Source organism: Bidens hawaiensis, unplaced genomic scaffold, assembly GCF_021521415.1.
Source record: "Bidens hawaiensis isolate Kalapana, Puna unplaced genomic scaffold, B.hawaiensis_p1.1 tig00026781_1, whole genome shotgun sequence".
Lineage (NCBI taxonomy): Eukaryota > Viridiplantae > Streptophyta > Magnoliopsida > Asterales > Asteraceae > Bidens > Bidens hawaiensis.
In genome coordinates this window covers 32,833-56,463 of record NW_027494307.1, presented here as the reverse complement: position 1 = coordinate 56,463, position 23,631 = coordinate 32,833, and the positions used below count along the sequence as shown (strand labels likewise).

At 35.7% G+C, this 23,631-nt stretch overlaps 1 pseudogene; it reads left to right on the top strand.

The window, feature by feature from the left end:
• Positions 1-13,141: 13,141 nt before the first annotated feature.
• Positions 13,142-15,905, top strand: LOC143573957 (transcription factor RSL3-like; annotated as a pseudogene).
• Positions 15,906-23,631: the final 7,726 nt, after the last annotated feature.

Here is a 23,631-nt window from a genome sequence, read left to right as displayed (position 1 = left end):
ACCTCGATGGTTAGATGCAATATTTATTCAATAAAATTTCATATTTTAGAATAAATTACATAATAATGCATTGTAAATTTAAAATTTGTAATTACATGAATATATATCTGCCGTGTAAACAAAAGTTTACATAAATATCTCATTACACCCTGATTAAATATCATACAAAATTACAAATCGTAAAATTTTAGAACCTCGTCTAATATCTACAACATGATAATTACAAAAAGAAATTGACTTTCTATTTATAAATATCCCAGCTGCTATAAAAATTAACAAATATTTCATTGTTTACAAATTTGAAGTGTTTTAATAAGCTAATTTCAAAATTAAGATATTTCCGACATTAGAGCCGAACATTTGACCTCTTTGTACGAAGTACGTGAGAGAGAGTCAGCTACCAAATAAATCGACGACATTTGCTCTCTAACATATATATCTATATGCTTTACAAACAAATCGTCCTGTCTTACGCTCTGTTCTCAAGTTTCATTTAACAAGGGAAAGGAAAGGAAATGAAGGGATGGAAAGAAAATGTTGTGTTCCTGAGTTTCATTGAAAGAAAGAAAGTGTTATAATTTTGGTAATTGATATGCAACAAGAATAGAGAACTCAAGTGTTTTTGTTTTACTTTTCTAATGTGTACAGAAGCTAAAGTACAAGATTTTAAATAGGAAAATGAAACCCTAGTAAACATGAACTACCTACCGGGTGTAATAAACCACTTGACCTATTATTTAGAAAACTAAAAACAGAAATAAAGGAACATAACAAACTAACATGATAAAATAACTAGACTTATTAAAATCAGCTTCATAAAATTATCTTGAGTTCCACACATGTGACAATTTGGATCATTTTTCATCATCCCCTCTTGATTCAAATTGTCCTACTCCAAGCAGCCCTCTGAAGTACACAAACTTTTCTTTAGTCAAGGATTTTGTGAGAGCATCAGCTATGAAGATGTAGGTCCCAGCAGAGCCCAGTTGGACCCACAGGACTCACCTTGAAGAGAGACGTCTGTGCAGAAACCAACTGGATCCGCAGGACCCACCATGCTCAGAGACGTGACGTCCTTACGCGCAGTACGCAAGCTGTTCCCGCAGGAAATGCCTCCCAATGGTGAAGTACTCCGCCTGTTCCCGCAGCTGCGGATACAAGCCATCAGGGAAGTCCACCCGCGCAGCAAGGCTACACGCACAAGGCACTTAGCTCTCAATAATTCAGTAGTCACCTGAAGGAATGAGCAAAACCGGAACAATCCCGCACAAAGGCGGGAGGGGGAATACTCCCGCCCAAATGAGCCAGTCCGTACGATACTGGAAGATCTTTTGTACTGTACCTGACGAGGTATGGGCAAAAGATCTGACCAGAGATACGACAGCCAATTGACAACAGTATGGCGAGCAGCATGCTCTTGTACTGTATGTCACTATTAGCCGCTACCTACTCACCAACTCCTGTCATACCACGTGCATAGCCTGCAGTTGGTGGAAAAGGAATAGTACACAGCAGGCCTGGTCACTGTCAGCCGCTGCCTACCCACCAACTACCAGCATGGCACGTGCGTAGGCCACAGTTGGTAGAACAGGAATACTATTCAACCGGCTATACCCTCTTGGAAACCTACCTTCGGCTATAAGTACCCCAAATGGTATGATCATCTGATCTTATCTTGTATCTTACATCTTATACCTGATATCTGCTCTAGCAATCTCTTAATATACACTTATATTCAAGAGCAATCTAGTCTGATTCTCACGCCGGAGGGTGGTCACAAGGAGGTACCCCCCTTCTCAGTGACGAGCTCACGGTGTCTGTTTTGCAGGTTATCAGAAGAACCATCTTTGCCGGGTCTAACCCCTCGTGGGAAACATCTATTTAACCCCCAGGTTATCCGTAATCTGCCCGGGGTCGATTAGTGTTTCTTCAAGCTACTTGATAATTGGTTCCACAAAACTCCAATGATATCACCTTCTTCTCAATCATCTCCCTCATAAAATGATATTTCAATTCAATGTTTTTTGAACGACTGTGATGAATTTGATTCTTTGACAGATTAATGGTGGACTTGTTATCACAGTAGATGATCGTTGGTTCATGCTGCATCAAACCCATGTCCTCTAAAATACGACGGAGCCAGATGGCTTGGCAGGTGGCTCCAGCAGCTGCTATGTATTCTGCCTCCGTGCTAGATAATGCAACTGTTGGTTGCTTTTTTGAGCTCCAAGACACTGCCCCACATCCTAAAGAAAAAACGTAGGCTAAAAGGCTTTTCCTATCATCAATGCAGCTGGCCCAGTCACTATCACTATAACCGGCTAGTGAGATATCAACCCCCTTTGAGTACCATATACCATGATCAGTTGTTCCTGCTACATATTTGAGGATTCTACGAGCAGCCCCCATATGAATTTTGGATGGATTGTGCATGAACCTTGAAACCATACTTACACTATATGCCAAGTCTGGCCTAGTGTGAGTTAGATAAATAAGTCCTCCAACCATGCTTCTAAATGCTCCACCATTAGCACCTTCACTACCATCATTCACAGACAACTTCTCATTATAATTCATTGGAGTAAGCTCAACTTTATCAGTAGGAGTACAGAACTTGGTGAGTAGACTTTTGGCATAAGCTGTTTGATGAAGAAAAATCCCTTTCTTAGTTTGGTCAACTTCTAAACCGAGAAACAGGTTAAGCAACCCAAGATCTGTCATTTCGAAGGTTTCCTTCACACCTTGCTTAAACTCATCTATAAGATCATCACAAGAAGCAGCACAAATAATATCATCTACATACAGACAAACATATATGATATTACCCGTGTCAGTTTGTTTAACATAAAGTGTAGGTTCACTCTGACTCTTTAGGTACCCATGATCTTCAAAATACTTTTCAATCTTTGAGTACCAAGCTCTAGGTGCTTGTTTCAACCCATATAACGCCTTGTGCAGTTTGTAAACCATCTCTGGATGATCTGATGAGATAAACCCTTCTAGCTGATCAATGTAGATTTCTTCAGTAAGCTCTCCATTTAGGAAGGCTGACTTTACATCCATTTGATGAATCTTCCACCCTCTTTGAGCAGCAACTGAAAGCACCAACCTAATGGTTTCAAATCGTGCAACTGGAGCAAAGGTTTCATGGAAGTCAATGCCTTGTTGTTGCGAATACCCTTTAGCCACAAGGCGAGCCTTGTGTTTAAGGACATGCCCATTTGAATCAATCTTTGTTTTTAATAACCATTTGACACCAATAGGTTTTCTCCCCTGAGGGAGAGTTGTTAACTCCCATGTATTATTTTTATTGATGGTTTGAATTTCTTTGTTCATGGCTTCCACCCACTTCCCTGACTTTACTGCTTGGGAGTAAGTGACAGGGTCATCAACACTTAAAGCAAATTGGTAGGTTAGGTGTTCATTGTCACTATCTGAGAGACCTTCACCACTAACATATTCATGAATCCATGATGGGGGTTTTGTAATTCTTTTGATGGGGCCGGTTGTAGGTAAAGTGTGTGGCCCACTGGGTGACTGATGGGACGGTACATTGTTTTGTTGTGTTGATGGAGATGAGTCATTGTTATGTGTAGAGGTAGTAGGTTGAGTGGTACTTGTGAGAGTATTAGGAATGGAAATGGTAGGTGAGTTGTTTGTTTGAGAATGGTTGGGTTCTTGGTATTGTTCAGAGGGTGCATGTGTAGTGTAAGATGACTCATCATCTCCAGGGAATGGGTCAACAAAGTGATAGGAATTGGTAATGTTTGAACTTGTTTTAGTATAGTTCCAGTTCCACTTTCCTGTTTCAAGAAATTCAACATCACGTTTTAAACTAAACTTGTTAGTATTTGGATTATATAATCTGTACACCCCATCTATATCATTGGAATACCCAATAAATACAGCTTTTTCAGATCTATTATCAAGTTTCCTTCTTAGTTGAGAAGGGACTGCACCTAAAGCAATACACCCAAAAGTTCTTATATGAGTTACAGAGGGTTTTTTACCTGACCAGGCATGAAGGGGTGTTTGATTAACTAGCGCCTTGGTAGGAGATATGTTGATGGTGTAAACGGCCGTGGATACAGCCTCCACCCATAGAGAGTTGGGTAGTTCTTTTTCTCTGAGCATACTTCTTGCAAGATTCATGACTGTACGGTTCTTTCTTTCCACCACGCCGTTATGCTAGGGAGTGTAGGGGACTGTAACTTCACATTTAATCCCAGCAAGTGCACAATAGTTGTTGAATTCTTGTGAGCAGAACTCGCCACCTCTGTCAGATCGTAGAACGTTAATAGTGCAGTTACATTCATTTTCTACCATAGCCTTAAAATGTTTAAACTTATCAAACGGGTCTCACTTTTCTTGCCAAAAAATAAACCCAACACATACGAGTAAGATCATCAACAAAAAGAAGGTAATACAAGCTGTTACCGAGACTAGACGTCTGCATGGGCCCACACAAGTCTGTTTGCACAAGACCTAGCTTGGTCTTGGCACGCCAGGAACTTGAGTTAAATGATTTTTTAGCTTGTTTCCCAACAATGCATGCCTCACAACTTAAGGATGCCCTAATATTGGGAAGTCCCTTTACCATCTCTTTGTCATGGAATTGTTTGAGACTTGCAAAATTTAAGTGACCATACCTGTGATGCCACTTTAATGCTTCACTTTCTTGCTTGTTTGTAAGTTTGTATTCTATGGTGATTAAGTTAATAGCATCAACCACAAACATGTTGTTAGTTGCAACATCAATTTCCATCATGGTGCGGTTAGAGGCTTTGTGTTTAATCACACACTTACCATCATCAAAGATAAGTGCATACCCTTTCTTCATAAGTTGCCCTACGCTCAGGAGGTTGTATTCCAGCTTGGGAGCGTAGTAAACATCTTCCAGCATTTTGTATCCATCATGACCAACTTGTATCTTAACAGTACCCTTTCCTTCAACAGCAAGTCTTTTCTTGTCAACCAATTGAACTCCAAGTTCAAAGCTTTCATCAAGGCTTGCGAAACTTGATTTAACACCTGTCATATGATTTGAACAACCCGAATCTATAAACCATAGGTGAGTCTTACTACTTGACTTCTCAGAGGAGGTCATTAATGCCAAGGAGTCGTGTATTGCAAGGTGAAGATGTTGTGTTTCATCTTCTATGCCTTCATTTTGTTCTTCATTTTCTGCAACATTGACTTGAGCATCATCTATATTATACCAGCAATCTCTTTTAAGGTGGCCATATTTCTTACACACATGGCACTGGGGAACTTTGCTTCGATCCAACGTACCTCGACCCCGACCAGCTCCACGTCCACGTTGAGATCCTCGACCACGACCTCTGCCATAAGTGGCTTTGGTCTGACTTTGAATGACCTGAAGTGCTTGTTCATCTTGCTGTTCGATCTTCTTTGTTAGGGTCTCATCAGGGGTTCGACTAACTAGTCTCTCTTCATGTGATTGCAAGATCCCCATTAGTTTCACAGGAGATATCTCGGCTAGATTATACACGACTTCAATAGAGGGTACGACATAGTCATATTTTTTAGGGATACTTCGTAAAATTTTTTCCACCACCTTCTGATCTGTGAGTTCTTCTCCGTAGGATCTTTGACGTCCCACATTGTCCATGACACGAGAAAAGTAGTCACCCACAGCCTCATCATCCTTCATGGCAAGATTCTCAAACTCTCGTCGAAGTCCTTGAAGTTTTACTGATTGAACTTGAGAGTCACCCTGGAATTCGACCCTTAACGTATCCCATGTATCTTTGGCAGATTCAGCTACAACAATTCTAGAGAAAAGGTGGTCATGAACCCCTTGTTGTATGATAGACATAGCTATGGCATCCTTTTTCTTGGATTCTCTACGGTCTGGGGAAGAATCATTGATAGCTGTAACGCCGAGAAAGACCACATCCCATAATTCACGAGATTTGAGAATGTTCTTCAACCGGATGCTCCAGTGCTCGTATCCTTCTCCCTTGAAAACAGGGATAGCCACAGTAGATGAAGGGTTGGGAGTAGAAGTGAAATCAGCCATGGATAGGAATTAGGGTTTAGTAGGATAAAGGGCAGAATCGTTCAAGAGCCAACACTAGCTCTGATACCAAAACTGTTGGAATTTTAGTAATTGATATGCAACAAGAATAGAGAACTCAAGTGTTTTTGTTTTACTTTTCTGATGTGTACAGAAGCTACAGTACAAGATTTTAAATAGGAAAAGGAAACCCTAGTAAATATGAACTACCTACCGGGTCTAAGGGGCAAGTGGGTAAACCACTTGACCTATTATTCAGTAAACTAAAAACAGAAATAAAGAAACATAACAAACTAACATGAGAAAATAACTAGACTTATTAAAATCAGCTTCATAAAATTATCTTGAGTTCCACACACGTGACAATTTGGATCATTTTTCATCAGAAAGAACAATAAGTGTGTTCCCGAGTTTCATTAAATGAAAGAAAACAAAGAAAAGGAAAGAAAAATGGAGGGTTTTATAGTGTAAATTCTTTCCTTCTATTTTGGAAGGAATTGAATGGATGGAAAGGAAAGGAAAGGAAAATGAAAAGAAAGGAAGGAAAGAATTTACAAGGCAGAGTTTGGTTTTTTGAGGTGATAGTGAAAAAGTTGACAGATAAGTCGCCCTTACTGCCACTCTACAGAACCGTACATGAGATTTTCACCTCATACGGCTCCTCGTTCAATTCTTTCGAAGTTATTGGATCCTTTTCCGCGTTCGAGAATCCCCTCCCTTCTTCCACTCCGTCCTGAAGAGTAAATAGGACCAATTTAGTCACGTTTTCATGTTCCAATTGAACACTTTCCGTTTTTGAGTATTTTCAAAGGAGAAGATTATTCTCTTTACCAAACATATGCGGATCCAATCACGATCTTATCATAAGAACAAGAGATCTTTCTCGATCAATCCCCTTGCCCCTCATTCTTCAAGAATCAGAAAGATCTTTTTCAAGTTTGAATTTGTTCATTTGGAATCTGAGTTCTTCTACTTCATTTTTATTTACTTATTTGATTGATTTTGATTTATTTAATATGAATATTTTTCCCTCTCTTTTTTTATATTATTCCCTAAGTCCCATAGGTTTGATCCCTTAGAATTGGACTCATTTTCTCATTGAGCGAAGAGTACGAAATAAATCAGATTGATTAAAAGCTAGTGTAAATTCTTTCCTTCCTTTCTTTTCATTTTCCTTTCCTTTCATTCATTTTCCTTTCCTTTTCATTTCCTTTCATTTCTTTTCATTTTCCTTTCCTTTCAATCCATTCAATTCCTTCCAAAATGGAAGGAAAGAATTTACACTATAAACCCTCCATTTTCCTTTTCTTTCCTTTCTTTTCTTTAATGAAACTCGGGAACACACTTATTGTTCTTTCCTTCTTTTAATGAAACTCAGGAACACAACATTTTCTTTCCATCATTTCATTTCCTTTCCTTTCCCTTATTAAATGAAACTCGGGAACAGATACGAAAATCAAAGATTAAATATTAGAAAACGAAAAATGTAAAACAACCTTCGTAATACGGAAGGATAAAACCTAATGTATTATATATAGTATAGATACATATATCTGTTATGAAACATTAGGTTGTTAAAAAATAATATATTTTTTAAATAGGATATTAATTTTTAGTATATCCCTATTTTATTGGATTTTCATGTCATATATTGGCAAGATTAATTTTTAATTTAATGAGATGCTATAACCCGCTTAAGAGCTATCTGGGTTTGGTGAAACCCATATCCATGAATTCGGGTCAAATGCATGAGAAAACAACTTTAGATATTTTGTATTTTAACGATGCATTTCAAATGAAGTTTCACTTACTTATTTTGGTTATATATGATATTTTGTATGCTTATCTTTTTTATATATATGACTCGGCCTGATTTGACTCGACTGGAATGATCGAACTAATGCAAAAAAAATTTATATACCGATTACCCGATCTGAACAACATGGTTGAACCGAAAAAAAATATAGAGAGAGATAGTCAACTAATTACCGACCCAAAAAATTTCCGACCCTGTGAAAAAATTCTATGGGTCCGCCACTGGACGTATATTAAAATATTGATTTATTAGTTAACAGCTAATGTACAAAAATTTAGAAGATGGTGCCGAGATTTGATCTTTGATTTTCATAACAGATATATAAATATTTAATTATTTTTTAACAAAGGAAAGGAAATTTTACTATATATAATACATTAGGTTGTTACAATATAGAAAATTAAAATTCAAAAAGTAAATATTAGAAAACAAAAAATATAAAACAACCTTCGTAATATGAAAGGATAAAACCTAATGTATTATATATAGTATAGATACAAATTTTAATTAAAACAGACTCTAAAGTTAAAATATAATTCTTAGTCTTACTTAAGATATTTAAATATGAAAATAGTTACACGTATATTTAGATAATTTACATATGTTATAGAATATAACAAGAATATGTGTGGACACCCAATTATTATGCATGTATGTGTTTATTGTGTCCAAGGGGGTGTGGTAGACACGCATAAACTTATTTAAATTCTTAAAAATAGTAATATAACAGGATGCTTCGAGTTCATTCTAATTGACTTCTAAATAAGAAATTAGAAGTATTTTTAAATCGTTTAACTTCTTCCCTTACTGCATCATTAATTAGTCAAACCTTTTTCTCTGTCTTCTTTCTGTGTCATCAACATCCCCTGATCCACAATCCATCAACTCGATGTTCATAACTATTAATTAACTAGGTGCTGCACACTGTGGCAAGGACGCATGTGTGAACCCGGTCGGTATCAGCTTGGTTCGTTACGGTAACAACATTTGCTGTGGTAAATTACCATGTGTGTAAAGAAACAAAAATGACTTGAATAAAATTTATATCAAAATCGTTTGTTTGGTTATTCCTCTAGCTCAATATATATAAAACTGGTGGTAATAGCATAAAGTTTCACATTACATTACTAATAATAGTTAAAACAATAGGCAGGTTTAAATTATTGGCGGTTGCCCTTTCAAAGTTGTTGTTAGACATTAAAATCCGAAGCTAGCTCCTTGTGGGTGAAGCATGGGATGAAGAATAAAGCTTTGGAGTGGTTTCTATGGCCTCTCATGAGCAAATAGTATCATGAACAAATAGTATCGGGTACCAGTACCGAAATAGGCACCGCCGGTTTTTCTGCCTACAATACTTGTACCGAACTGGTACAATTCCGTGACAGTGCCGAGCTAAGCGTTTTCGGTACTGGCACTTGCACCAAATTTTTAAGAAAATCGGAATCATGATATTTTATTGTGAGATGCTTTTTCTGGTGTTCCTTTATGTTCTATTTGTATGGCTTGTTTCTCGGGGTGTTGGTATCTTGATAGCCTCTCTATTTTGTTTCTCGGAGCATATGCCTCCTTAGAGCTTATCTAATAACGATTGGCGTAAGCTTCATTTATAGAGCTCGACTAGACTTGCTAATCTGAAAAAGCCTATTATTACATATTAAGGCCCGGAAGTATCCCTTAACGCCTAGGGCATTAAAGCTGAGTTGGTAAGGGTTAACGGCTGGTGTGCCACCCCTCTTATGGGCTAGGGGGCTTTAAATACAAGGTGAGTTAAAATGTTAATGGTCTTTAAAATCCTCTAAATATGCACATATAATAATTTAAGAATCAATTTTACCTTAAATAAAGAGAGGTAAATAGAAGTTAAACAATTTATTAGAATGAGGTGGAATGAAATTAGGTAAAATAGGTGATGTGATAATAGGTATGAATGTATAGCTCATGACCTAAAAGGTAACATATGGAGTTCCCGTTTTTATACTTTTGCCGCGGACTTATTTTGCAGCATGAAAAGTTTAATTCATTATGATTTTGTAACATAACTTTGTACATAAACAATTTTAGTCCTTCAACTTTAAGTTTCGCATATATACGTTTTTGGCACCTAATCTTATGTTTCATAAGTTTCGCATATCTATGTTTTTTGCTCCTCAATCTTTTTAGCATATATATGTTTTTGGTCCCTCAATTTTAATAATGAAACGTTTTAACTTTCAACTTGTCTTTACTTTTTTGGCCCTCAATTTTTGTTCACACATTTACATTGGTTCCGCAATTTTGATAATGAAATCTTTTAACTTTTCAACTTATATCTTTAATTTTTTGTTCCCTCAATTTTGATAATAAAACTTTTGTCACAAAAGTTTTACCATAACACATTTAACCGGCTTCCCGTCACATACTCACTATAATGCACGGTAGCTTTCGAACATGCCACACAATTTTCACATATACACTTTTTTGGCATCTTAACTTTTGCACCTTTTGGTCCATCAACTTTGGTAATGACAGTTATGTCACAATTTTACCATAACGAATCAAATCGAACTGACCAATTTCCCGCCGGTACTCACCGCAACGGATGGTAGTTTTCGAACATTTAATGCATTTAACCTGCTCTGCCGCAACACACAGATACAAATACTTGTTATTTATATAGTTTGTATGTATAAGAAATATATTTACCTAATAGTTATAGTTATAGTTATAGTTAATACATTTGTGATCAACTGACTAAATAATGCATGCTATATATAGAAACTATAACTATAAATATCACCGCTAGAAAATGTTTGTGTTTGCTACAAACATTTTCTACAATTTTTCACAACCCAAATTTTATGACCAAATTTCCACAACTTTTTGCCAATAATCAAAAACGAAAAAAGTCTTAAAATTTTACACAAGTTTCCTACAGCATTTCGGCATAAAATAGTGTTGTAGCAATTTCGTCAAAAACATATATCCTTTTCCAACAAACTACCGACAATTTCTTTGATCATTTATTAAATATTAACCTCATAATACGAAACACAAAATACAAATAAAATAGGAAAATGGGTTTTAAATAATCCCAACTATACCCTATTAGCAAATAACAGTCCCAACTTAACACTTGGCTGGTGACGGTCCCAACTAAAGGTGTATTTGCTTATAACAGTTCGTGACTAACGGACTGTTAACTCCGTTAGTTCGATGCTTATGTGGCATGCCTAGTTGTTCAATATTTGCTTGTGTGGCAGCTTGCGTGGCAAAAAGGCTTAATAATAATAATAATAATAATAATAATAATAATAATAATCTAAATTTTTTCTAACGAACCATCTTCATCCTTGGAGCTTTTTTTAACCATCACCACCACATGTCCACAGCCTACTATCGTCGCCGGTTGCCACCCACCTCCACCACAACCCACCATCTCTTGCAACACAACAACTCTCTCCCATCTTCCCTTTTTTTCTCGGTCCAATACCGCTACCACTTCCTTATCCGGCGAGACGCCATCAGCTTCTCTGACAAGCCACCACCGAAGGCCCTAATCTGCATCCGACCCAACGACGACGGTTGAAGCCTTTCAAACCCTAACGCTAACTTTTATTTACCCACCCCATTGGTTCAACAACAGAATTTTAAGTCAATTTCAATTCAACTCATCACCACCGTGTCGCCGTTTTCCCTAGGATTTCAATTTCAAGTTCGAGAGATTATGAGCATAATGCTCATCGTTCAATCGTCGATAGAATCGGTTTATGAGATGAATCGAAAATTAGATCCCCTGGATCTGAAACTTTATTACCAGCGTGTTTAGGGTTAATCGGAAACAGATGACTCGTTTTAGGGTTGATTTTGGTGTGCTTGATTTTGGGGATAACTTTGGATAATTGGAAGGCCATGGAATATGATTTTGATAAAAAAGTTGCAGCTTTGAGAAAAAAATGGTGGCGATGACTGTTCTACAGGGGAGAGAGAGAGAGAGAGAGAGAGTAATAAAATCAAACTATGCCATGTAAGCCACCACATAAGCAACTGTTTGACAAGTAGGCGTGCCATGTAAGCATTAAACTAACTGAGTTAACCATCCGTTAGTCGGGGACCGTTACAAACAAATACATCTTTAGTTGGGATCGCTACCAGCCAAATGTTAAGTTGGGACTGTTATTTGTCAATAAGACATAGTTGGGATTATTAAAACCATTTTTTCAATTAAATTACAAACTTTTGTAGCAAATTTGTAATAAACACACTTTTGTGGCAAAACTTGCAAATTTGCTACAAGTTTCCAACAACTATGCATTAATTATAGAATATAAAAGCTAATAATAATGAAACCATACTTTTGTGGCAAAACGGCCTGAATGCTGCTAAATTTTGCTACAAATTTGTTACAAGTTTGTAATAAAAAACCACTTTTGTGGCAAAATTGTGGCAAAATTTGAAAAGTTTGCTGCAAGTTTCCGACAACTACGTATTAATTATTGAATATAAAAGCTAATAAAAATAAAACCACACTTTTGTGGCAAAACAGTCAGAACGCTAGCTAATTTTGCTACAAATTTGTTACAAGTTTGTAATATAAAATTAGGTATAAATGATTACCAAGCCGAATGCAAGTTTGAAAACCTAAACATTTGAAATAGAGTTGGATCCCTCTTTAATAATGCATGAGCTAAGCTCGAGCTTAAACAAGCTTATGTTCAACTCGATTTGTTTTCGCCATGTTTATGATAACTAATAACATGACACCCTCTCTTTTATCTCACAAATCAGATCTACCCACATATCTTGCAAGAAATACCTTAGGGTTGCCGTCATTATATACTTAGACTTAAATCTTGAGTCCGTCACTAATACAATTATGCTACTCTCCTTCCCATACCATATAACACATCGTCAGAATCTTCAACTTTGTTTCTTGTTAGGCTATGTGTAATGGGCTCACGTCAGGTGCCACATCACCCACTCAATGCATGACCGCTCTCGTGGGGCGTGATTAGGGAACTGAGGCAAGGGGTTGAGGCGTGTGACGAGCGTGGGGTGCTCCCCCGTTGACCGTTGCGAGATTAATAAAACAAATTTATTTTTAAATTTATAAATACCAACCAACCTTTAATTGAAACTCTAAAATCTGTTGATGGGAGAATGAATATAAAAAGCTTGAAACCCAAATGAGAAGGGAGATACGTGCTCACCAAATTATAGGAACAACTGAGATGTGGGTATTCGTATAATAATATGCTTCTACTACATGTAAAAGTTTCAACCTGATTTCGTAGTACTAGTAATATATATTTGTTGGTAAGAGATTGTGCACCTTAAGATTTAATAATCACTCCACGATTGCAACGTCATTGTCAATGTAGGATTTATGTGAAGAACTGTCAAAACGTCGATAGAATTGACTCATGAACTATTAAATATTAGCGTTATGTGTCCCTCAAGCATCTCCATTCGACAAACCCAAACATCGCCGGGAATATATATATGACGCACGCATTTACTGTGTTTTATTAGTATTATTATTATTTTTTTATTAATTAGGGCACACCATTTAATCTTTGTTTTGTACCCGAAATTATAGAATATAACATGGGTCGTTGATCTTAATGTATCAGTTTGATCACCTTAACAGTAGAAGCAGATTATGATTAGGATGTATAATGTTTGCTTACAACAGCTAATTAATCGGATTGGATTCTATTTTGGTGCATGATTATAGAACATGAAATCATATTATCTTACAAGTTTTGGTCTCCAAGATTGTCCGCGGAATGTCACAATTCCCAAGAACAATATATCGATACATTGATATCAGTTTAGAAGGCCGGATTATCTTTAAAGGTATATGGGACTAGCTATGAAGTTAAAGACGTGTTTGTAAGTTTTGTAGGACCTGAACCTGTAATCACACGTTAAAGCGCGGTTGGTTATATATTAAAAAGATCTTTGTATGAAGTATGATGTAACTTTTGTACTTATAAGATATTTTGGTTTACAAGTTAACTTATAAGGGTCGCTGGCTTCAATTATGTGATTGAATCTTGGAGTAAACTAGCTAATCCTCATAAATGATTTAACTATTTTCTATGTCATTATAATGCGGGATATTACTAGATTGATCATCGGTACTGTATAGCTACAACTTCCATTAAGTGTTAGTGGTAGTTTACAACTTCCACTATTAGTACTTTTGTATGGCTGTTTGCTGTGGTTTCTTTAGCTACATTTTAAGTTTGTTACATGGGTTAATATGCTTCAAACTGTACACACAGAAACAAAAGTTTTTAAGGCTATGAGATCGATCTGATTAGGAATTTTTGCCTACACAGTCCACACCCTACCAATAGCTCGGTTGTGAGTGGCTAGCTCAATTTATGAGATTGAATCTTGGAGTAAACAAATCCTTATAACTGATTATTTATTTTTTTATGTCCTAACAAAGGGAGATATTATTAGATTGATGATCATTAGTGTATAGATATCCTTGAAACAAACTATGAGATCTGATTACGGGTTAATATTAATTTAAGTTTCATCAACCAAACAGATTATGATTTGAACCTCTTTACATCTTCATAGTTTATACATTAAGAAATGTGTCACCATAAGGAAATGTTGATCATAATATACTGAAATCTTGCATCTTTAACAAACAATGACAATCACAGGTAGCAAATACATGTCTTGCCGCGTTAAACATATAATCCGAGTCAAACAAATGGCATATATTCTCTTCTCAATGATTGCCCTTTCGATAATCGTGATTATATTTTCCAATCTGTTAAAAAACTTCTGAAAGGTTGAATTTAAGCCCGAAGACGATCTGCACAGCTGTGTATTACCACCTGACAGGTTTTCAGCAGTTGTTAAAATAATATCGTATCTTGTCTTTGATATAATTCTCCTCTAACATATTACAAGTAACACATCCACTCTCCTTACCTGTAAATATCTCTTTTCATACAGTTTCTTTTTTCAACCAATTTGCAAACATCAACTTCATTAACAAATATCAGTTTCTTTCATCAAGAAACATGGAATCTGTGAACGCCCTCTTAGGAGAATGGAACTCATTTAGTGGAGTAAATGTTGCTGAAGAAGCCAACTTTATGGCACAATTGCTTAATAATTTCTCTTCGCCTAATGACTCAATAATCGCGTCTACATTTTGTCCACATGAAGAACTAATCATGGACCCTAATGAAGTTGACGAAACTTCGGTTTATTTGTCAGGTGACACCAAAATCAACCCACATTGTCTGTCACAAGACTATATTTCTTCTGATTTAAGTGAATTATTGCCTGTGAGCTCTAGGAAACGGTCTTGCAGCATGACAGATGTAAGCTAAACATGCTGCAAATATATAGCCATATATGTGCCATTCTGCTTAAATTTTATTAATCTAAAGTTTTCTTATATTCTTTTTAGGTTGATGAGAACAGGGAAAAGATTAAGTGTCAAAAAAGTCAAAAACTTGGTTATAAAAGCAATGAAGATGAAGCTCATGATGTGGATTTTGGGCAAATTATTAAAATTTGTGGATCTGATGGTGAGTGCAATCAAGAATCAAGTATAAGTTCAAAAACATCAAAAGGAAAGACAAAAGCAAATAGGGGGTCAGCAACCGATCCACAAAGTGTGTATGCACGGGTAAATAATATTACAATTTTGCAGATTAATATATCGGTTTTAACGGATAGAGAAATAGTAAACGGATCTGCTTCTGTCTTTTTATCAGAAAAGAAGAGAACGGATTAATGAACGATTAAGAATATTGCAGAAGATCGTCCCTAATGGTACGAAGGTTGATATAAGCACAATGCTTGAAGAGGCGGTTCAGTATGTGAAGTTCTTGCAGCTCCAAATTAAGGTTAGAATTAAGAAAACAATATATTATTCTAAATAAAATATGATTTTAGAAGATCTATGTTGAACAAGAAACTTAATGATATTTGCAGCTATTGAGCTCTGATGATCTACGGATGTATGCTCCAATTGCATACAATGGAATGGACATTGGGCTTCATGACTTGACAATTCCATCACCAAGATAATTAATGAACATTTGACTATCCTAAGGCCTAACCTCAGCTGCCACATTTTTCTTGAATGAGTAGTCTTTTATTACTAATTACTTTTTTTTGGTGTGTGAAAAAGGAATGATTTCATCAAAAGATGTTTGCATGCTTGAAACTCAGGCATGAAGTGAGAGGGGTTTCTCTTTTCAGTCGGAAGCAACTGTACATTCATGTAAATATCCCGCGATATCTTGTATTCTTCACAAACACGAGTTATATCCACATACTCATTTTGTTTCGAGTTAAAATCACGAGTTAGCATCTTAGGTAGGGTCCCTTTGTTCAAGATGATAGAGAGGCTATCCCAGTGAGACCCTTAGCTCCAAAAAAGTTTTCGGGTGTGATAAACTAGATAAAACAAATAATATAAAGTGTAGCCAAAAGAATCAGAATAAGAAAATAACAAATGTTAATAAATAGTGGTACCCTATCAGTAACAAAGGTGATGTAAAAGCATATATATTGACAGCTAAGCGAGCATAACACAAGTGAACTAGAAACGATTCACGAACCCTTTAAAGTACCTATACACTCTACTTCCAAACTCTTCACCAGACCAAAACTAAGGCACAGCAAATGCAAGAATCTATTAAAACAATATGTACACTTCCTAACCATAAGCTCTTGTCCTCGATTATGTCCTCTGTTAGATGCAAGTCTATCAAATAATGTCTAATTCGCCCATCCAATGTAAACATGGGCATGCCTCTGTTCCTCCTCCCGCCACTATCAGCGTTTTCATAGCACGTACTTGGGCCTTCATCTAACTCTCAGTTTCCCCTTCATAATCTTATCAGAGATACATGCCATATTGTCACCCCCAATTTCTCCTAAAAAACCCCATATGTTATCCAACCCATCCTTGTGTGTCCATACATCACCTTATCATTCTCATCTCTGCTACCTTCATCTTTCCACTTATGTCTTCTTAATCAGCTAAACTATAACATATTTTCATAATTTTATTGTAACATAGAACACAAATTCATAAATTAAACATGCTATGTAACACAATTATATTTCTTACATAACTTTATGTAATGATAACTACATCAATTAATATAATCATATGCATAGATGGTTTTATGGATGAGGAGATTTGGAGACATAACCTCACTGTGTTAATTCGTTAGCAGTATACGCACCAACATTGTTAAAATGAGACAACTACACCGTGTGTGAATAATATAGCAACACAGTTATATCTAACAATGTATTCCACCTTTAAAAAAGTCACTTTGTATATAAAAAAATCTATATAACAATATCATACCTGTGTTAAAGAGAAATATGATTGATTTTATGATAATAACTTTTATCTGTCAGCATGTTTAACCTTAATCATTAGATTGATTTGATCAAAGGTTCATATTACTTTTCACACTTTTTATGCAAAAATCACTTTCTGGTTATTCTTTCATTTATATATATATTCTTCAACTTTATTAAGGGGTAATGAGGTTTATCTTTTAGTCAATAAAATTTAGTTTTGAAAACTTTCAAAAAAGAAAAAAAAAAACAGTTGAACTTATTAAATAATAATAATAATAAGTGATTGGGTTAATGTCCATTTTCGTCCATGTGGTTTGCTACTTTCGCCACTTCAGTCCAAAGTTTAAAATTTTGTCAATTTAGTCCTTATAGTTTTAAACATTAGCCAATTACGTCCCTCCGTCTAACGGCATCCAACTATGCCGTTAGTTTAAGGGGTATTTTTGTCTTTATCCTGTTTATTTTTAGTTAATGGTTATTTTCTTTCCTGTGGTTTGATACTTTTGCTACTTCAATCCAAAGTTTGAATTTTTTTCAATTTTATGTTTAGTTTAATTCAGTTTTTTTTTTGTTTATAACCCCTAAGAGCATAATCCAAGCCCAAAATCATCGAGCATCGACCAAAACAGGTCTACACTTACTTTGTCGACAACAATAATCATACCCCCCCCCGTATTTAGTTTCTAGACATTTCCTAAACTCTCCCCCATGATGGAATTCATTGGTAAAATGGTCAAGGTAATTTTCTGAAACCGTACTATACCGATAAAACTAAAATTGGTTCTTTCGTTAATGCATAATAGTTAGGGTTTAGAGATTAACATATTCTAGCAAGCATCTTGGTCGAAATCAACATCAGGAGGTCGAATATCCCGCTTTTCCATGTTTGCTCAAGAAATCGATACACTAGATCACATGTGTGTTCTTTAAATCGTGGTGTTGTTCTTGAATTCTTCAAATCAACAACAACTCTAGGGTTGAATTCGACGAATTCAAGAACAATACCACGACTTGAAGAACACACATGTGATTTAGTGCATCGATTTCTTAAGCAAAGATGAAAATGCGGGATATTCGACCTCATGATGTTGATTTTCACCCAGATGTTTGCTACGATGTGTTAATCTCTAAACCGAACTATTATGCATTTATCAAAGAAACGGTTTTAGTTTTCGGTAAGTTCGGTTTTAGGTAATTATCCTGACCACTTTACCAATGAATTCCATTATGGACTGAAGTAGCAAAAAAAAAAATAAATAAAAAATAATAATAATAATAAAAATCTGAATAAAATTAAACATAAAGTTGAAAAAATTTCAAACTTTGGACTGAAGTAACAAAAGCATCAAACCACAGGGACGAAAATGACCATTAACTAAAAATAAACATGAAAAAGACAAAAAAATGCCCCTTAATTAAACTAATGGCATAGTTGGATGCCATTAGATGGAGGGACGCAATTGGCTAATGTTTAAAACTATAAAGACTAAATTGACAAAATTTCAAACTTTGGAATAAAGTGACGAAAGTAGCAAACTACAGGGACGAAAACACACATTAACTCTAAGTAATTATCTAAGTTAAGTGATAGATATAAATGATTTAGCATGTGAGTTGACATTAGTTTCTTAAATTTATTTTCTAATTGCATTTGATTAAATTAATCCTTTTTAAACTAATACATTCTTGTCAACCATTTTTCAGGTGCTTGGATATTTTGCCTCTTTATTCCACCGTGCCAATTTATGAAGTTTTTGGGTATTTTGCCATTTTGGGGGAGTCACTGGAGTGATATACCCGTAATCCACTTATGCGGTGTTTAGAAAAACCGAAAACCAAAAAAAACCGGAAAAAAAAACGAAAACCAAATTGTATCCATAATCGGAAAAACCGATTAATCTGAATTCAGGATTCGATTTTCAATTATAACTGGAAAACTAAATTTCGAATTCAATTTTGTGGATCCGGTTTTTCTTTTTAATGCGATTTGTTCAATTTAATAGAATTAATCTATTAAATTGTTGACTATATTAATTTGTATGTGACCCAATATTTTTTAAGCCCATGTCTAATATGTAGTCCAATAGTCCGTATCCATATTTCGATTTTTCATTTTGGATAGGAAGGTTATTTTATGGTTGACTGTTTGTACGTTTAAGTCTATTTAATGATTTGTCGGTTTGAATGTTTTATTATGACCTTTAACTTTTGGTTTTAGGATGTATTTTGCGTTGGTTTGAATATTTTGATGTAGTACGGAACCCAAATGGTTGTCTGAATCCAAAACACAAACAGAAAAAATTGTTGTTTTGGATGAATTCGACTAATACAGTCCAGTTTAACCAAAACTGAACCATAATCAAATTAAATTTGGATTGGTTACAGTTCAATAATCCCCTTTCCGAATTTGGTTAGGTTTGAATTTTGATCAAAGGTAAAAAAAATCTCATAACCGAACAAATCAAATAAATCGACAACTGAACCGCTAATTATTTTGACATGAAGGGGCATTTTATATATCATTAAGGCTTCTTTGTTATTGTCGCAAAGCCGTCAGTACTCGCTAGGTACTGACAGAAAACAATTGTTGATATCATGCAGTCGGCAACACTAGTCTGTTTATTAGTATCAAATCACTAACACATGACGGAACATGTACTCGATCGAATATGAGAATGCATCATAGTTATATTGTGTTAGGAAGGACTCAATCACTCAATGAGGAATACTATAAAGTTGCACGTCTTCCTCAAATATGACATGTCGAAGTGATAATAATAATTCCAGGAGTAACAAGATCAAGGCAGCAATGCCTTCCATGATCATCATGCTCTAATAAGTCTGGGCCAAGGAAAACATTTGTCGTATATATTGTACATGAATTAGTGGTAAAAGGATGAGAAATAGAATCCATAAAAAGTGGGGTCTCAAAGTCAAACTTGGAAATCACAAATTGGTAAGTCGAACAATTTTTTAGTTGCATGTTTTAAATAATTAAACGCTTTATTATTTCCAATAAAAAAAAAGTGTCAAAGAAGTAATGGATGGATAGCCCGTTAAAAGACTTGTTTCCAAAGTTAATCAGATTGAAAAAATATAAATTGTGTGTTGTGTTCGAGAGGGTCAAAAGGATCGGTTCCTTGATTGAATGGATGTGAGATTGGAAAAGACAACAGGTGTTGAAGGAGGAACTTTTAGAATGGGCGGAGCTTTTCGGTATGTTGGGTGCGGCTCTCGGGTGTGGAGGAGATGATTGCTGGGTTTGGAGAGGGGATATTGGGAAAGACTATTTTGTGGTTGCTGTGAGAAGATAAATCGTGGAGGATTGGGATGTGAGTAACAGATACGTGCTTGATTGGTCTAAATGGGTTACGAGGAACTGCCAAATTTTTATTTGGAGAGCCGTGTTGAATCGTATCCCTACTTTGGAGGCTCTTCAAAACAGAAATATCATGGTGGACTCGGATAGTTGTCGGCTTTGTAGTTCAGCTAAGGAGACGATTGACCATCTATTTCCTGGTTGCGGTGTGGTGGCAATGGTCTGGAGTTGGGTTTCATCGTGGTGCAAAGTTTATCAGTCTTTGGCTTTTCCATTAAAGATTTGGTGGAATTTCATAAAATAGCTGCTTTGCCTCAGGTGAAAAAAGAAGTGTTACAGGTCCTTATTATCATTGCTTGTTGGAGAACTTGGAAAGCTAGAAATGAGTTGATCTTTGAAAACAAACCAATTAATTTAGAAGAAATTATTGAGGATGTAAAAGTCTTGGGGTTTTTATGGTATTGTAATAGACCGGAACTTAAACAGGTCTATTTGATAGATTGGTGTTCCTTTAATCTTATGTAATTCGGTCGGTGTTTTTGTAGCCTTTTGTGGTGGTTGGTTTTGTTTTATAATAGTTATAGTTCAAAGAAAAGGGGAAATTCCACATAAATATAATACTTCGACCCACTATTCACAAAGTATATCCTAAAAAACGCGTAACTTATCCTTTTATGTTCATAAACAACCCACTATTCGCAAAGTCAAACTCAACATTTTAACAATTCTAAATGTCAAAAGTCAAACTTATGTGCCACCCTACCCCTATATATATATTACGCAATTTGTAACATAGAACTCCAAAAGCATTAATTCATATCAAGTAATATTTACCATTTTCCATCTTCAAAGACCAGCAACAACAATGGAAGGATTGATACCATTTGTGATGCGTGCCATGAAGAAACACAAAGTTCATAAAAGCTATCGTTCTCTCTCCGCCCGCTACCATCTCCTGGAGGGGTCTGTGACGGTAGAGGGTTCGTCACACCGCCGCACCAGGTCGGACTTTCAGCCACCCACAGCTGATTACTTGCAGCAGAGATCAGGATTCGGGTATGATACCCAAACAATGAACTTCAAGAAAGATTCCACCTCTTCAACTCCAAGCACATTTCATGCTTCAAAGATAAAAGGAAACTAAGTTAAATGCAAGTGTATTTTTTATAATGTTAGGTTTAAGAAAACAATTCTTTGATTGTTTTGTAATGTGTGATATGGTTGTTTGATTCTACAATTATGTACCCAAAAAATTGTACACATTAAATAAATGGTGCTTGATTTAAAAATCGATTCATTTGCCTCTTTACAAGCATGAAACTCATGCGTTCCACCATGTTTTAGTGTTCTCTTTGCATTTAATTAGATATAATAGTTATGTTAACCCCTATTGAATGAACGAATTTAACATTATTCTACTTGGTTGATGTATGGCACATGACCGTGGCCAACAGGGATGGCTCAAATGAGAGTGAAATAAGGCAATGATTTTAGGTCCTCACTTCTCTAGAGCTCTCAAATTGTAAAATGTAACATATTACATGCAGGTAATTTTGGTTTTGAGATTGTTGATGATAGGGTTTATGGTCTAGAAGCGATTCATGCACATATATGACATGGGAGTCATAAGATCAAAATCAACGTTTGTTATGAATAGAGCCCCAACTTTATTATCCGCTTTCAACCCATATATAACCCCCCCCCCTCCCCCCAAAAAAAAAAACCGAAAAAAAAGTATTGATTACATGACTGCCAAAGAAAGGTTCATATATAGCCGTGTGACTCATTGTCTAGAAATGGAGTTTTGGTCTTGGCTTTTGACACTAACATGGTGTATACTAGCTTATTTAGAATTTTCAATAGTATTATGATTATTTAATGTAATCTAAGTGCCTAATAGTTATTGTACAGCTCAGAAGCCTGAAGCCTCAACGAAAAACCATATAGGGAAATTAGTTCTGGACATAGGCAATAGCGGACCGGACCGGTCGGTCGGATCAGGATTTGGTCCACTAACTGGTTTGGTTCTATGTAGTTTGCTTGGCTCCCAGAGAATTGGCCGGTCTGAACCGGTTTGATCAGTCCGACCAGAAAACCGAACCAGTTGAACCGGTTTACTATAAAAAAATAATTTTTTTTTTTGAAAAATCTTTTTTTCAGCCATGCCCTCCATTTTTTGACCAAAGTTGTTTGGCAGGGCCGACCGGTTTTACCGGTTGAACCGTGAACCGGTTGTCCGTTCGGTTTGCTGTTGGATCCGGTTATGAAAACATTGCTAATGACTGATTTGTAGTCGAACCTCCTTATAATAACATCTAAATTTGTTTATTATTTTTTTAATGAACTTTACATGGATTAAACAATTGACATCCTATTTCACAATTCACATCCTAATTACCTTACCTCCCCACCAAAGTGATCATAATCCTTAAAATTTTCTTTACTTTGTTAGATCTTGTAGACATGTGTTTTTGGTAACAATTATGAATGTAAAGCATGAACGATATTCACATATTTACTATTGTGAAATTATGATAAATTGGTTGGTTAGTGGATATGTCCTCGCAACTTGCACATGTGATGGTCGGACTGCTTTAACGATTCTCCGTATATACATTTTTGACTAATTTTAGTGCCAAAGTTTGAATTTGCATGAATAAATCGAACACTTTAAGAACTGCTAACATAATAAATTATCTATGTTATACAAAATGTCACGTTTAAAAGGTTTAAATTGAATTAATTAATACTTTTATTAACAAAATTAAAATATCATCAATCATCATTCAAAAGTCAAGATTTAATTGGTTGGGCTAAAAGTCTAAAACTAGAGTTGCTACATGCTAATCCGCACATAGAAAATTTTGGCTGATTTGGTCACTTTACCTCTTTCATAATTCCACCCTACCCCAGTCACCACCCTGATAGCCTGTCAATTAACTTGAAAACGTGTGAGAAACATCTGAATTTGTAATTGAATATGGTTCACGATGCGCTAAGTATTAATACTTAACATATCGCCTGTCACACCCTCAAATTTCGACTAACAGAGTTTTACCGCGAGGCGTGTGACATACCAGAATCTAGTTCATTCATTATACCAAACAACCA